The sequence below is a fragment of the Cibotium barometz genome, chromosome 55, assembly GCF_041138505.1.
Source record: "Cibotium barometz isolate CiBa-2024 chromosome 55, ASM4113850v1, whole genome shotgun sequence".
In the NCBI taxonomy this organism is placed as follows: domain Eukaryota; kingdom Viridiplantae; phylum Streptophyta; class Polypodiopsida; order Cyatheales; family Cibotiaceae; genus Cibotium; species Cibotium barometz.
In genome coordinates, this window is record NC_141100.1 from 22,130,480 (window position 1) to 22,144,224 (window position 13,745).

The following is a 13,745-nucleotide window of genomic DNA, read 5'->3' on the forward strand; positions in this document are numbered from 1 at the left end:
ATGTATAAATGCATACACATACGCACACACATATGTAAGCACATATGCATACAAGCAAAAACTTTATGCTGCAGTAACACACTTGTATACTTGTATATTTAATGTATGCATATTCATTAATGCTACTCACGTGGCATTACACCCCCTTCTCTCTCCCTATACGCGTCCCCCTCTCTTTCTCTTCTCCCCCTCTCTCTCTCTCGTCCCGCACACCTCCCTCCCTTGGTTAAGTCTTGCACACGCCTCTCACTCTCTCTCTCTCTCTCTCCCCCCCTCTCCACTTGGCATCCTCTCACCCTCTCTCTCTCTCTCTCTCTCACGCAAGACGTCGCCCGATAACTGGCTAAGCAGGAGAAACTGTCGGGGGCAGAGTACCAGCACTCACTCCCGAAGTGGATGGGCGGGAGTGGGGAATCGCCGACTCTCACCTATTCCCTGTGCAGAAGCTGTACCTTGGCCAAATCCCAGAAAGCCAGACAGATCATGATCATGATTATGAGAGAGAGAGAGAGAGAGAGAGAGAGAGAGAGAGAGAGAGAGAGAATCCGTGGGTAGAGAGCGTGAGGGAGAAGCATGCCATCCACAAAGAGAGAGACTAGATCATGATTATGAGAGAGAGAGAGAGAGAGAGAGAGAGAGAGAGAGAGAGAGAGAGAGAAAATCCGTGGGTAGAGAGCGTGAGGGAGAAGCATGCCATCCACAAAGAGAGAGACTAGAGCAGAGAGAGAGAGGCATGCAATGACACGTAGGAAGACCACAGACCGCATGTTAGAGAGGAAGCTAAGAAGTTCCCTTGAATAGAAATGATATCGGATGTAAAATAGAAATCGACTTTCAATAACTCGAAAAACACTTTTGCTTTTGAAAAAATCCTAGAATTTATTTAATGGAAATGCCAAAAAAAAAGGATTTTTTTTGTGCCATATTGTAGACTATCAGGCATGCACAATTGACGTTTACTTAACACTTGGAGCTTCAGGCGATTTGTAGGTTAAGCTAGGCTGTGGAGATGAAGCCGCAGCAGACTCAGAAGAAGCTCTCGCTTTGCCAGGTCGAGGCGCTTAAGAAATGCTTGGAGGATCATCAGGGAGACGCGACCAAGTGCAGGCAGCACGTCGAAGCCTTTAAGTCTACTTGCTCTTCTCCACCTACGAAGCTTTCCGAGAACCCATCACGGTGAGTTTTCCTGTCGTTAGTGTTTCATTGTGTGAGAGAGAGAGAGAGTTGTATAGGTTGCCAGTTCAAGGATTTGAGTGTAATCAAAGAACTATTTTAAGGTCCTGTATGCGTCTCCGGATCATTCTGAGTGATGTCCCAAATTCCTTTGATGCTGCCAATCTCACAAATGCTGGTGCTTATTCTCTCCCACTTCAATCTGGACTTAGAGTGTCACATGCATCATTCCTGCCAAGAGGTGGGCTGGTATAACAAGACATATCAACTATCTGATTTGTGAGCCTCGAATACAGGAAAGAAAGAGGCTATGAGAGTGTACAATGTACAAAGGATTTGTTGGCACCCCATCAATGCAGTGCACTCTCCCATGGTGGCCATGAAAAGAACTAGGAAGAGGAAATGTTGGTGCTTCGGGCATGATTATAAGAAATCTCAGCTCAAAAGTTTCAATGGTAAAAAAGGGTATGCATTTTTCCTTTGCAGGCTGCAAGGATTCTTTTTCCTATAATGTGCTTGATGGAGATTACCCCTTTATTGAGTTAGAACAAGACGTTGTGGGATGGAAACATATTTGTTTCGGGAGATATAAATGAATGCATGGCCATGGAAACAGTTTCTCAACTTTTCCACGGCAGCATTTGATAATATGGACTGTTAGAAATAAGCAAACAATTATACATCACATGTAGTGTGCTCTGGATCACAGATTCTGACATAAGATAATATCCAACATGGGAGTACTTTTGATGTACGTTTTGGTGCCTATAAAAGGCTTCCTCCACTAATGGACAAAAATTATTGTTGCCTCACTCTTTCGTGTTCACTCTCTTTGCTCTTATGTGTGTTGCTCTCATTTAGTGCTAATCATAATAAGGTTTTCTATCTTGCTTAGAGCCTTGTTCATCCTAACCCTGGGTTCATCAAACCCTAAGTCTCCATAGCCTCATCTTAACCATAGCTAGCTATCAAACACTAGGCATCTCCCATTAGCCTCCTTCATCTCATCATTAACCTCTTCACTAAGCCATGTTTAAGCATGAACCTCTTCTTCCCCTCTCTTCAAAAAAGTTTTCAGTGTTTTGATAATATCTCCCTCCATACTTAATAACCAGATTCAAAACTTTTTGGATCAAAATGTAGCCCTTCCATAGCTCGATAAGAATCTAAGGGGGCTTGTTCTATCTCATGAAAATCAAGGAAAATCGCTACTGCAACAGTCGCCATAGAACTATGCAGGAAAATGCAAAAATTGGTGCCATCTTCAACAATTAGCAAAATTCTGCCAGACAGTGTTTTATTGGGTCAAAGCTCTATACACACATCAAATCTTGAAGGGTTTCAACTATTGGAGGGTGAGAATCAAAGCTTTCTTCATTTTTCATGAATTGTCATTTGCAAGCCATTAGTGCTAATTACCTTGGGTATTTTTGATCATTGAGGATTCAAACCTTCATTAGGGAGTTGCTATTTCATGCCATATGATTATTTTGCAAATCCCCTTTGTTGATTTGGTACATGATTTGCAACCTCCAAGAATCACTAGTTTATTCCCATCTTTTTAAGGGAGAGATTTGCATTAATCATCATTAAGGTGTTTCCATATTGGTGGTGCTGGAGTTCTTGACAGCACTTGGGCCACCGTTTGTGCCCCCCTTCCTGCCGGAATCGGAATTGCTAAGGTGGTTGGAGCTGGTGTCTTAGGATGAGGCTCTTGCCTCCCATATTCCTTGGGCAATGAGCGAGCTTTTCAGCGATTCTCAAGGATAGTCCATGCGGCCCTTGTAGAGCTTCAAGATCAAATGTGAGGGATGATGGATCGCTTGACTGATAACGAGATTATTTCCATTGCTTGAGCATCACGGGCATCCCATCTTCTTTGATCTTCAGTGGGTCCAAGTGGTGGTGCTGGAGTTCTTGACAGCACTTGGGCCACCGTTTGTGCCCCCTTCCTGCCGGAATCGGAATTGCTGAGGTGGTTGGAGCTGGTGCCTTAGGACGAGGCTCTTGCCTTGTGACAATCTCCCATATTCCTTGGGCAATGAGCGAGCTTTTCAGCATAAAGCTCCAGAGTGAGTAGTTGGGGCCATCAAGGCGTTCTTCAGCCGTCATGAACCCACCAAAGTTGAAGATGTCAGCAACAGCAACATGTGCTCTAGACATCCTGAGGTGGGCCACGGCATGCACAGATGGGGCAAAGAGGGCAGAGTTGTCGCTTCTCTTGGCACACAAGGCCGACTCTTCTCACAATGCACTGACGGCCAGCCACAACCAGTAGGTGCACAGATGCCTTGCATGCAACATAGATGGAGATGGAGAGATACGTAGTGGTGCTCTGATACCAATTGTTACACCCAAGAGAGAGAGAGGGAGAGGATTGAAGGGTTCAGCTGCAGGTCCTGCACATTGAGAGGGTGAGGCACGACTAGAGAGAAGAAGAGACAAGATGACGAACAACATAGGATTATCAGCATGATTAATACAAGAGTTAATTGGGGAATTGTTACACCCGAGAGAGAGAGAGAGAGGGGGAGGATTGAAGGGTTCAGCTCACGACTAGAGAGAGAGGAAGAGACAAGATGATGAACAACATAGGAACAATCTTTCAAGCTCTGAAAGTTCTTGAGGCTTTTCATCTTCTTTGACTCCGTCGTCGGCTTTTCAAGTTCCTCTGTCTTTTTTTGCTCTTTCTTTTTCTTTTTCAGACTTTTGCTTCTTCTTTAGCCTCAATTTCGAGCGTGAGCAATTTGTTTTGCTCCAAAATTACTTGGATGAAGTCGTCAACTGAAGTGCGGAAGAGTTTCTTTGGTGGAATCTTGTTTGTTGATCTCTCCTTGAATGTCTTCATTGAAGGTTTCTGAAGAATTCTCTCCTGACATTGTGGAGGCCTAGGTGGTTTTTCTTGACTGTAGTTCTACCATCCACGGGATGCTCACTTTTGGGTAGCTAAGTTGGGTCACAACGTGCACCTCTGATACCAATGTCACATGCAATAGGTTGACCGTTGTAACATGCAACAAAGCCTTCTTTAAACCCGTGAGTTTATGCAATCCACTTTACGTAAGCAAGAAGGGTTGAGGGAGACGACACCAGTTTGGGTCCCAATTACCCGCTCAAGGGCCCCCCTTGCAAGGAGTATTTTCTTGTATTACTTTGGAGAACTTTGTACAATGATGATGACTGTGGATTGTGAAACGCAAGGACGAGGAAGACCGAACGTAGGCTAAACCATATGCTGACCCAATGACATTGAAGAAGACTCTCTCTCTCTAAATCTATTAAAGTTTGAAGTCATAAAAGTGGATTGCTAAACTCGCAAAACTTAGGATACAGAAGGCAGTGTGAGACTTGTGTGATAGGATCCTTAATTACAAATACTTCCGTGCATGTTACACAAGTAATGCAAGTGTCACATGCACCCTGCACTATGGTGCTATGTGACACACTGGCTCAGCATTCAATGTACCATTGTATATCATTAATACCCTTTCTAGGAATATTTGTCATATGCCGCATGGTCACCATGAAATGCATTTCAGCTCGGCTGAAACCTTGAAGTGATGAAACGCGAAACGCGTTTCATGAAACCTTGAAACACCGTTTTTGACACGCCGTTTCGTGTTCTCAGTTCAACTCTCTCTCTCTCTCTCTCATCGCACACCATCGATACCTCATGAGATTGTTAGAGCAGAGATAGGAGCCGCACCAGTGGTTACCGAAGCCCTGTTCCAGTCAGTGACATTTTTGCAGAGGATATGGGAGCTCCCCAGACAGAGATACCCACACCTAGCACTTATCTCTTCTAGGGAGTTAGCAACAGACGGCGATACATGATGTTGGTACACCCAGATGTGTACCTGGCTAAGATTACATGGCATGACGATTGATGCACTCCCTCCATTTGATTACAGCCTAGATTGCCCCTTCTTGGACCTTAGTCACCCTGAGTAGAATAGGGTGATCAGGATGGACATCGTGAGGCTAGATGCAAAAAGGACATGGTCCTCAACCCCCCCTACCACTAGGCACGAAGATGGCCCACTATCGGGACCATTTTCTACATCTCTCCCCAGATGGCTTTGTGACACGGTCTACATACATGGACACCCATCTCTCACATGGCATTCGCAGCGCCATTGGACAGATCCGCACTTCATCACATCAACTGAGGGTAAAATTTGAGGGGATGAAGCTAGAAGACCGCATTTGTTAGCTATGTCACCAGGAAGTGGAGTCAGAGGAGCACTACATATGCCGATGTACTGTGTACTATGAGATACGAGGGAGATATTGGTGTCTCTTCCGAGAGGGTTTTGGACCATTACGACATGTGATGGAGTTTGAGGATCAGAGGTGTTTGGGGCTTTTCTTATTGGAGTTCAGACGCCATCGAGAGGCTCTCCTACGAGCCAGAACAGCATACCAGGATCCACCCCGGTCCCCGCCAGCGAGCCATGACAGATTTTTTCAGGGCCAGGACCACCCTGGCAGATACGACCAGGACCTCCACTACCCCCTCGGCGAGCCAGTTGTCCCATAGACGTCCTTCGGGAGGAGTCACCCTTGACAGAGCCATAGCACTTTGTTGAGCTAGATGCCCACGCTTACCAGGACCTCGTCCACGGCCGCTTCATCACCGGTGGATTAGAGCCATCATCACCCACCACAGGAGACGACTTCCCCGCCACTTTAGTTTCTCTATCTTACAGCACCCCATGAGAGAGATACTGAGATGAGCAGATTACACTAGTCTTATGCTAGTTGTAGATATTATACACTTTTGTTGTACCTCAATAGGAGTATTTTCCTTTCATAGCTGTTTAGGACTGTTTTAGGGCTTTTTTAGTCCTTTTTGTCTTTACTTTTGATGAGACACCATCAGCTATGTACTATGTTTTGGTCTCATAGGCCACTTTGGCCTTTCACAGACATTAATATATCTTTCTTTCTCTCATTAGCTCTAGATCCAAGACATGCTCCACCGCCATCGAGCTACCTTTCCACGTGACATAGCTGAGGGAGACCTCTCGGCCATACTCGTCAACCCCATGCTTGACATTTTGGAGAGTGGTATACCATGTACTCGGAGCTGATGTTGCTCCCATGTTTTTATGTTCTTAGTTTTCCATGACGAGTTTCCATGGACAGTTTTGTGTCACCCCAGTGAGATAGCTATATTTATGTTTTCATTCTGTTTTATTTTCCATTCCATGATGAGCTATGCCATGGACATTATTGTACCACTTTGGTCTCATAGGCCCATTGGGTCTTTAGTAGACGCTTAATCTCTCTCTCTCTCTCTCTCTCTCTCTCTCTCTCCCCCCCGCCTTCGCCCCTGCTCGCCGCCCTCTCTCCTGCTTGGGCTGGCTCGCTATGCTGGCCCGTCTGCCTTTCCGCTAGGCCCTTTGCCTCTCTCTCTCTCTCTTGTATACCATTTTATACCCCCAGTATGGTACAGGATGGAGCTAGCTAGGTTGCATGTCATGATTGTATACTCCATGCATATAGCTTTGCATTCTCCTAGTAATAGAGCTCCATCCCCTGCACACCCAGATTCAGCTTTTTTATTCAGTACTTTTTCATTTTGTTGGGATGATAGAGGATACCCCATACAGGTACTCCGATTTGTCTCATAGGCCGAGTTTGGTCTTTTGGAAGACGTTAATAAAATCTTTCTTTCTTTCTTTCTTTCTCTCTCTCTCTCTCTCTCTCTCTCTCTCTCTCTCTCTCTAGTTGCAGAAAGCGCAGAAGGGACGGCTTGAGGCCTATTGGCAGGCTGCGCAGGTGCAAACAATAAGGTGCAAGAGGTACAGTCGGGCAGAAGGAGGTTGCGCAGGTGCAAACAGTAAGGTGCAGGAGGTACAGTCAGGCAGAAGGTACAACATCTGCCTCCCTTTTCCCACCCACCCTTGCTCAGGCCCCCAAGGTAGCAACTAGTAGGGGAAAACATGTCTCAACCACTAGAGGGGGAACAGGATGGTGAGACAACCTTTCACACCCCTAGGAAGGCACCAAATGCCTACCGCAAAAGACTGAGGGAAGGAATCATGTCCCCTGGCTCACAAAGGTTTACGAAGATGGCCCGACGAGATGAGGCCCTTTATGAGGAGCTATAGCTTCACATAAGGACAGAGATGAACACAATGCGACAAAAGCTTGAAAAGGAATGGACCGAGCAGATGCATGCCCAAAGGAAAGTGATATACGAAACGCTGAAGGAAGAGATATATGTCCAATTGAAGGGAGAAATGCAAGCCCAAGTACGGGTTGAAATGGAATTAGCCCAAGCCTTGATGCACACGGAAATGAAAAAAGAGATGTAGCTATGGAAGGATGACATGCTCCGAGAGATTGGCACAACAGTTGCATCGTATGAAGGCACTTTGAAGACATGTATGGCTGACCGCGAAAAAGACATCACAGAAATGCAAAACACTTCGGAATCATGTAAGGCAAAAGTGGCTGCAGGTGAGAAGGAAATGCATTCATGGGCTGAAATTGCCACTGCCACAAAGAAACAAATTGAGGAAGTCAACCCATGGATTGAAGTAGTAAAAAAACAGAAGGATACACCGGTCAATAAAGTAGAGGTGATGAATGCTACATTGGAAGAGGAAACCAAGAGACGGGCACGTGCCTTACATGTACGTGTAGTTGGGTGGGAAGATAAGGGAAATCCCCAAGAGGATGCACAAGCTCTTGCAACAAAAATTGGAGCCACTGATGTACCCATTACCGGAGCATGGCGAGTAGGTAGAGATGAAACCAGGGCGAAGATATTGATCATCAGGTTTGGTGACTTGGAGAAGAAGAAGGCCTTCCTCTCCAAAAGGATGGCCCTTAAGGGGGAAAAGATTTATTTGGATGAGGGCCATACACCGGCACAGATAGCACACCGGAAGGAACACATGCCGCGTGTGCTTGAGGCAAGGAAAGAGGGGAAATGGGCGGTATACAGAGATGGCCGGGTCATCATTACGGAGAGGAGGCCCGCTCGACGGTGCGCGGCCTATGAGACCTTGCGATTCACGGTGTGGAATTGCAACGGAGCCCTTAGAACAGATGCAGGATACTTTGAGGATACTTTCAGACACAGTGATATTGAGACCCATCAGTGCACAAACAAGAGGCTTCCTGACGTCCGGGGTTATAGATGGGAATCGGTTTTCCGCCCTCAGCCACGCACAGTGGGAGGTACCAGAGGATCTGGAGGAGTGGCAATACTTTCTAGGGAGAGCTTCGTGACAAAATACATGTGGTACATTGAAATGCAGATGCGAGGTACATGTGGGTCCGAATATGCAGAGGGGGGCTCCGCGAGCTATATGTGGCGGTATGCTACTTTCCCCCAGCCCACTCCAGGTTTGCACCATCAGGAGAGTCGCCCTATATACCACTATATGATGATATCATGAGGTTTGCCAGCATGGGAGACATATTACTATTGGGAGACTTTAATGCACGTACAGGCACAGAGCAGACAGAGTTGTATGATACTCAAGAGGCTATGTACCAGGAGATCACGGCAGAGGATGTAGGGTTGTAGAGATCAGCACAGGATGAGGGGGAGATTACAGATTATGGCAGGCATTTTCTCACACTCGGGAGTGCACATGGGTTGGTCATATACAATGGCTTATTGAGATGGCAAGGATCAAATGCTCTCACACACTGGAACTCTAAAGGGGGAGCGAGCACAGTGGACTACTTGATGGGATCTCCTTCATTGATACCTGATGTGCGGGGTTTCACGATTTCCAGTAGGTCCATTGGCATAGCAGCCGATCATGCATACCTGAGTTTCACACTAGTAGGTAGATGGAGACTAGGTGTGAACCCGTCTACATCCAAATGATATGGCACTAATGTGCAGCTCATTTTGTTAGCTAACTGGGGAGAGATGGTGCTCTCAGAACTTCCCATGTCAAATAGGACCACAAACTATCGGCCCTTGGCAGAGCCATAAGCTCAGATGAGGCTTTTTTGTGTAGCATTGCTCTCACCCTCCTGCTTAGCATTAAATACCACGGATGGCATAGCATGCATAGAAGGCAAAAGCCGAACTGCGCTAGTGGTAGTAGGTGGGGCTGGAGGAGCAGGAGATGCTGTGGCAATTGTGGCAGAAGATACTTTGGAGGCTTGCTTCGCTTGCCATTTTTGGCAATCCTTCTTACCATGCCCGATGGTATGACAGAAAAAACATCTGTTTTTTGACTCGTATTTCCTTTGCTCCTCTGGAGGAAGATAACCTCTAGTGATGCTTGTTTCAGCCTTTTTCTCAAGGGTTTTCTTAGGCTTGGATTCTTTATTCTTCTTACCTCTTGAACTAGAGCTATTACTGCCGTCCTTCGTAGCATCTTTAGAAGATGCATTACCTTTCCCTGGCTGTGCAACAGATTGCTGCTGCTAGGGTTTGGTACTAGACTGCGACGGCGACTGCTTAGGCTTGCCTATGTTCATCTTCATTTCTTCATTTTGAGCCAGAGTCAAAGCCCGATCATATGTACTGGGTTCAAAGTTACGAACTGTGAACTGGATATTAGGATCTAATCCACGAATGAATTGATCCATCTTGGCCTGCTCAGATAACCCTAATTCTTGTGCTAAAGTTGTAACCTTGCCGGAAAACTTAAGCATGGGTGACATGTTCTGTCTGAGTCCATAGAACTCATCTGCCAGGTTGGTGTAATATTTTGGAGGAAGAAATCTGGTTTTTAGGTCATGGACAAATGTATCTCAGCTAAAAGCTGGGACACCTGTGGTTTGGTTTGTATGAAGACTAGACTAATGCTGTCACCAAGTGATTGCCTCACTCGTAAGGTGGGGAGCCGCTTCGTGGACTCTATCCTGAGGATCTGTTATTCTAGCTAATGGAAAATGAACATTAAATTGATGAATGAATTGATTAATTACTAAATGATCACACTTACCATTATACTTACTAAAATTTGGTCGAGTTCGGATGACGGTAGTCGATGTCGCGGGTTGTTGGCTGGTTTACCTAATGGCTGGGAAATTGAAGAGAGGTGTTGATACCTCAGATGTATGGCCTCCTTTTCCCTTTGGTGTTCGAGTAACATGTGCTCTCAATCGAGCTCTTGTTGGTGCTCTCGAGCGGCGAGTTCAGCTTGATGCTGGTCTTTGTCGATCTTGCATTGGGCTTCCTCATAGTCCCATCTATCTTCTTTTTCTTCCCGCCGTCTGGCCTCATCCTCTCGTCGTTGCTCTTCCATCTGGAAGAAGAGAGTGAGTGATGAAGTCGGGGGTAACTGGATGTGTGGGTTTTGTTGTTGTTGCCTCCAAGAGTTGGAGACACTCCATGAGAAGCTGCTTCTGAGCTCAGAGTGGAGCTATGGTATCTGTGGTAGGTGGAAGAGCAAGGTCTCCTTCGGGGGAGACGTCTTCTTGCTGACGCGTACTCTCCTCTGTAGACATGATGCTGAAGTTGGTGGTCGTGCCGAAACGCAATTTGACCAATGTAACATGCAGCGGAAGTATTCGTAATTAAGGATCCTGACACACAAGTCTCACACCGCCTTCTGTATCCTGAGTTTCGTGAGTTTAGCAATCCACTTTTATGACTTTAAACTTTAAGAGATTTAGAGAGAGAAATTGTACACCAGATTGGGTCTCGAACGATAAGCCAAACACAAGATCTCGGAGAGAATGACGATAAGCCAAACACAAGATCTCGGAGGACCAAGAGTCCGGCTGAACTGTACACGGCTGTAGAAGCACCAATAATGACCGATCTCAAGCCTATGCACTCTTCCCAATGGATGTAGGAAGGCTGCAAATCTGAGGCTGGGATATGGGCTGTTTGTGTCTGGTTCTAGGCTGTGAATGATTGCTGTGAATGAATGTATGAATGCGTTTTACCTTCACTGTAAGGGCTGTAGCAAAAAAAATGAGTGTATGGATGCTGAAAACGCTGAACTCTGAAGGGGCTGAATGCTGATTGATGCTGTGTTTTGATGATGTGCTGAATGGTCCAAGCGTTTATGCTTCTTGTGCTGAAGGATGAAGCGCTTGAAGGCTTGTGGCTGATTGGTGATGAATGAATGAATGAATGAAGTGATGCTATTTACATGGGCTTTGATGCTGGTCGGCTAGCTACAGAGCTGGCCGACTGCATCATAAATGCAACATGACTAGAAACGATGTGATAAATGCAGTAAAATGATAAATAAATACTAAAAAATATGGAAAAAAATATTGGAATAATACTGAATAATATTCTGATGCTTTTGCCATGGTCTATGTGGTCTTATGTGCCTATGGGATGGATGATATGCAAAATGCAACAATGAATTGATGCAGATCCTAAGGCTTCTGTGACTTCTATATGCATGAATGATTCTCTCCAAGTGGGTTAAGGGACTTCGATTGATTGACTGATTGTCTAAGGTTGGGGGATGACCTATGTAGCTCGTGTGTGACATATCCTGGAGTGAGGATTACAATGGGGTCACGGCGTACGACAAATATCATCCTAAAGGGTTCTAACAGTGTACAACGTTGCACTGATGATGATGAGCCATCTTGTCACCATGTACTACAGTGCAGAGTGCATTTGACATTCCCTCCTGCTTAGCTTGGCGGTAGGTTCATGACTTCCAAGTAGTCCGCCAACAACTGGGGGTTACTCTTGAAAGAACTCTTTGTCTAGCCAAACGACTTCGTGGGTACCTCGATCTCAGAACTTCGTGTAGAACTGACGTATTCCTCTTAGAAGACTTCTTTTTCTTCATACTTCTCATGCACATGCTTCCCAACATATACTTTGACTTTTGAGATTCCAATTATTTGTCTCCTGATCAACATCCATTGAGAACAGACACCTATCTTTATCCCCTTTTCCTACCAGTCACGGGCAATGATATTGCCAATGCCTCTTTTCATGACATTCAAAACAAGTAATGCTGTTATGATCCCTCAAAAGTTTTGGCTCCATTTGTGGCATTTGACGATGTTTGCACTTAAGCTTGGTGAACTCAAGCCATTATATTTTCCACATTCTTCTCTAATTGGCTTGCACTTGTGGATGGCATAGATGCTGCATTATTCACAACAGGTGGACCACCTGCCAATGCCAGAGTTTCAAGTGTATGCATCATGGATTCTGCTTCTAGTGCAATCTTCTTCCCTTTGGCGAATGCTACTTGCAAAGCCTGTGCATACGTCTGAGGGTATCCTTTCTTGATACCTTCTGCTTCAAACAAGGCTCAAGATCTGCAGGATATTTATTTAGCTTGAGATGCTTGTCTGTTGGTGTGCACAATGGTTGCTGGTAGCCTTTTTTGCTGGCTCACTCCTAACCTCTGCTGCGGCGTCCTGAGCTCCAACAATCACCACCCATGCACAATTGCTGGTACCCTTGCTGGCTCACTCCTAGCCTTTGCTTTTGGCATCCCCAGCCCCAACAATCACCACCCGTGCAGTAACAGTGGCACACCTCATACTTTCCCCACACTAACGTGCACCTTAAAACTCTTTACTGACTCACCCTCCGTTCGGACCAGGCGATCTACTTGCACCAGAAATACATTTGGGGATTCCTCTGTCCCTTAGCGCCTCTTCAAGGCATCTGTAACAGCTGCCAGTATTAAAGCAGTATTAAAAGTACAATGGTGGCTGCATGAATAAAGTAGATGCTTTATTACAGTGTGCTGCTTTTGCAGAAGAATTGAGTGCATGACTAATAGTTTGCAATTGTGGTGCAGCTGTGAATGCACATTCTTGTGATGTTTTGGATCTAATATGGTGGTTTGCCATCCTAAATGCATTGTGTGATGTTTTATTTTTCTGAACAGCACATAAAAGAAATCACAATGGAGTGCAGCTCATGTCAAAGGAGTGAATCTGGTAAAGCTGGGACTGTATGACTTGATACTGTATTTGTTTTGGGAATAAGGTATCTTAAAAACCTAGGTCGAAGAAGGTGGGCTAACTTTTTGAAGAGCCTTAGTGCATGGGTTTCAAGAAATCCAGGCAGCTTTATAATCAATGCGCTGTAGTTCATGTACTTGCTATGAAGACATGCACTGTTGCTCATAAGAGGACTGTGAGGCTTATCCATTTCGCTTGTAGCCCTGAAGTAAATTAAGGAATGACTGGAGACCACTGACAAATCCATTGAGGGGATTTTCACATGGTCTTAACTGTTATGGATGAAGCACATGCAATCAAGGAAAGGATAACCTTTACACTAATAAACTTTTGATCAATTTGTCAGTTCTATTTCCTCAGGATTACTTCCTCGTTTGGGTTGCAAAGGATTTTTTTGTGTGGGTGTTTGGTTTCACGATGTTTGTCCTTGGTTATTATATTTTAAATGTCAAGCGGTTGCCCCACATGTGGTCATACTTGTGTGCTGTTGTGTTTGTGGCATTTATCTACTCCCTTATAATTATGTAAAAAGAATAAGAGTTTCTCTTGCCCTTTTTTGAGAGAGAAAAAGAAAGAAAGATGTTATTGACGTCTACGAAAGACCTGAAGGTCCATGAGATCAAAAAGCTGTTACACGTGATGCATGAGTAAACTGGATGTCAAGACAACATGAAAAAAGTAAA

General features: G+C 45.2%; 1 long non-coding RNA gene across 2 annotated transcripts; it reads left to right on the forward strand.

Annotated features, from left to right (window-relative positions):
- Positions 1-632: 632 nt before the first annotated feature.
- Positions 633-13,367, forward strand: LOC147607510 (uncharacterized). Of its 2 annotated transcripts, none has more exons than XR_015264698.1 (2): positions 633-1,176; positions 1,470-1,992. It is a non-coding gene; the product is annotated as an uncharacterized LOC147607510 (long non-coding RNA). The 2 variants fall into 2 exon arrangements; XR_015264699.1 differs by lacking the exon at positions 1,470-1,992 and adding an exon at positions 12,987-13,367 and having other exon boundaries at positions 737-1,176.
- Positions 13,368-13,745: the final 378 nt, after the last annotated feature.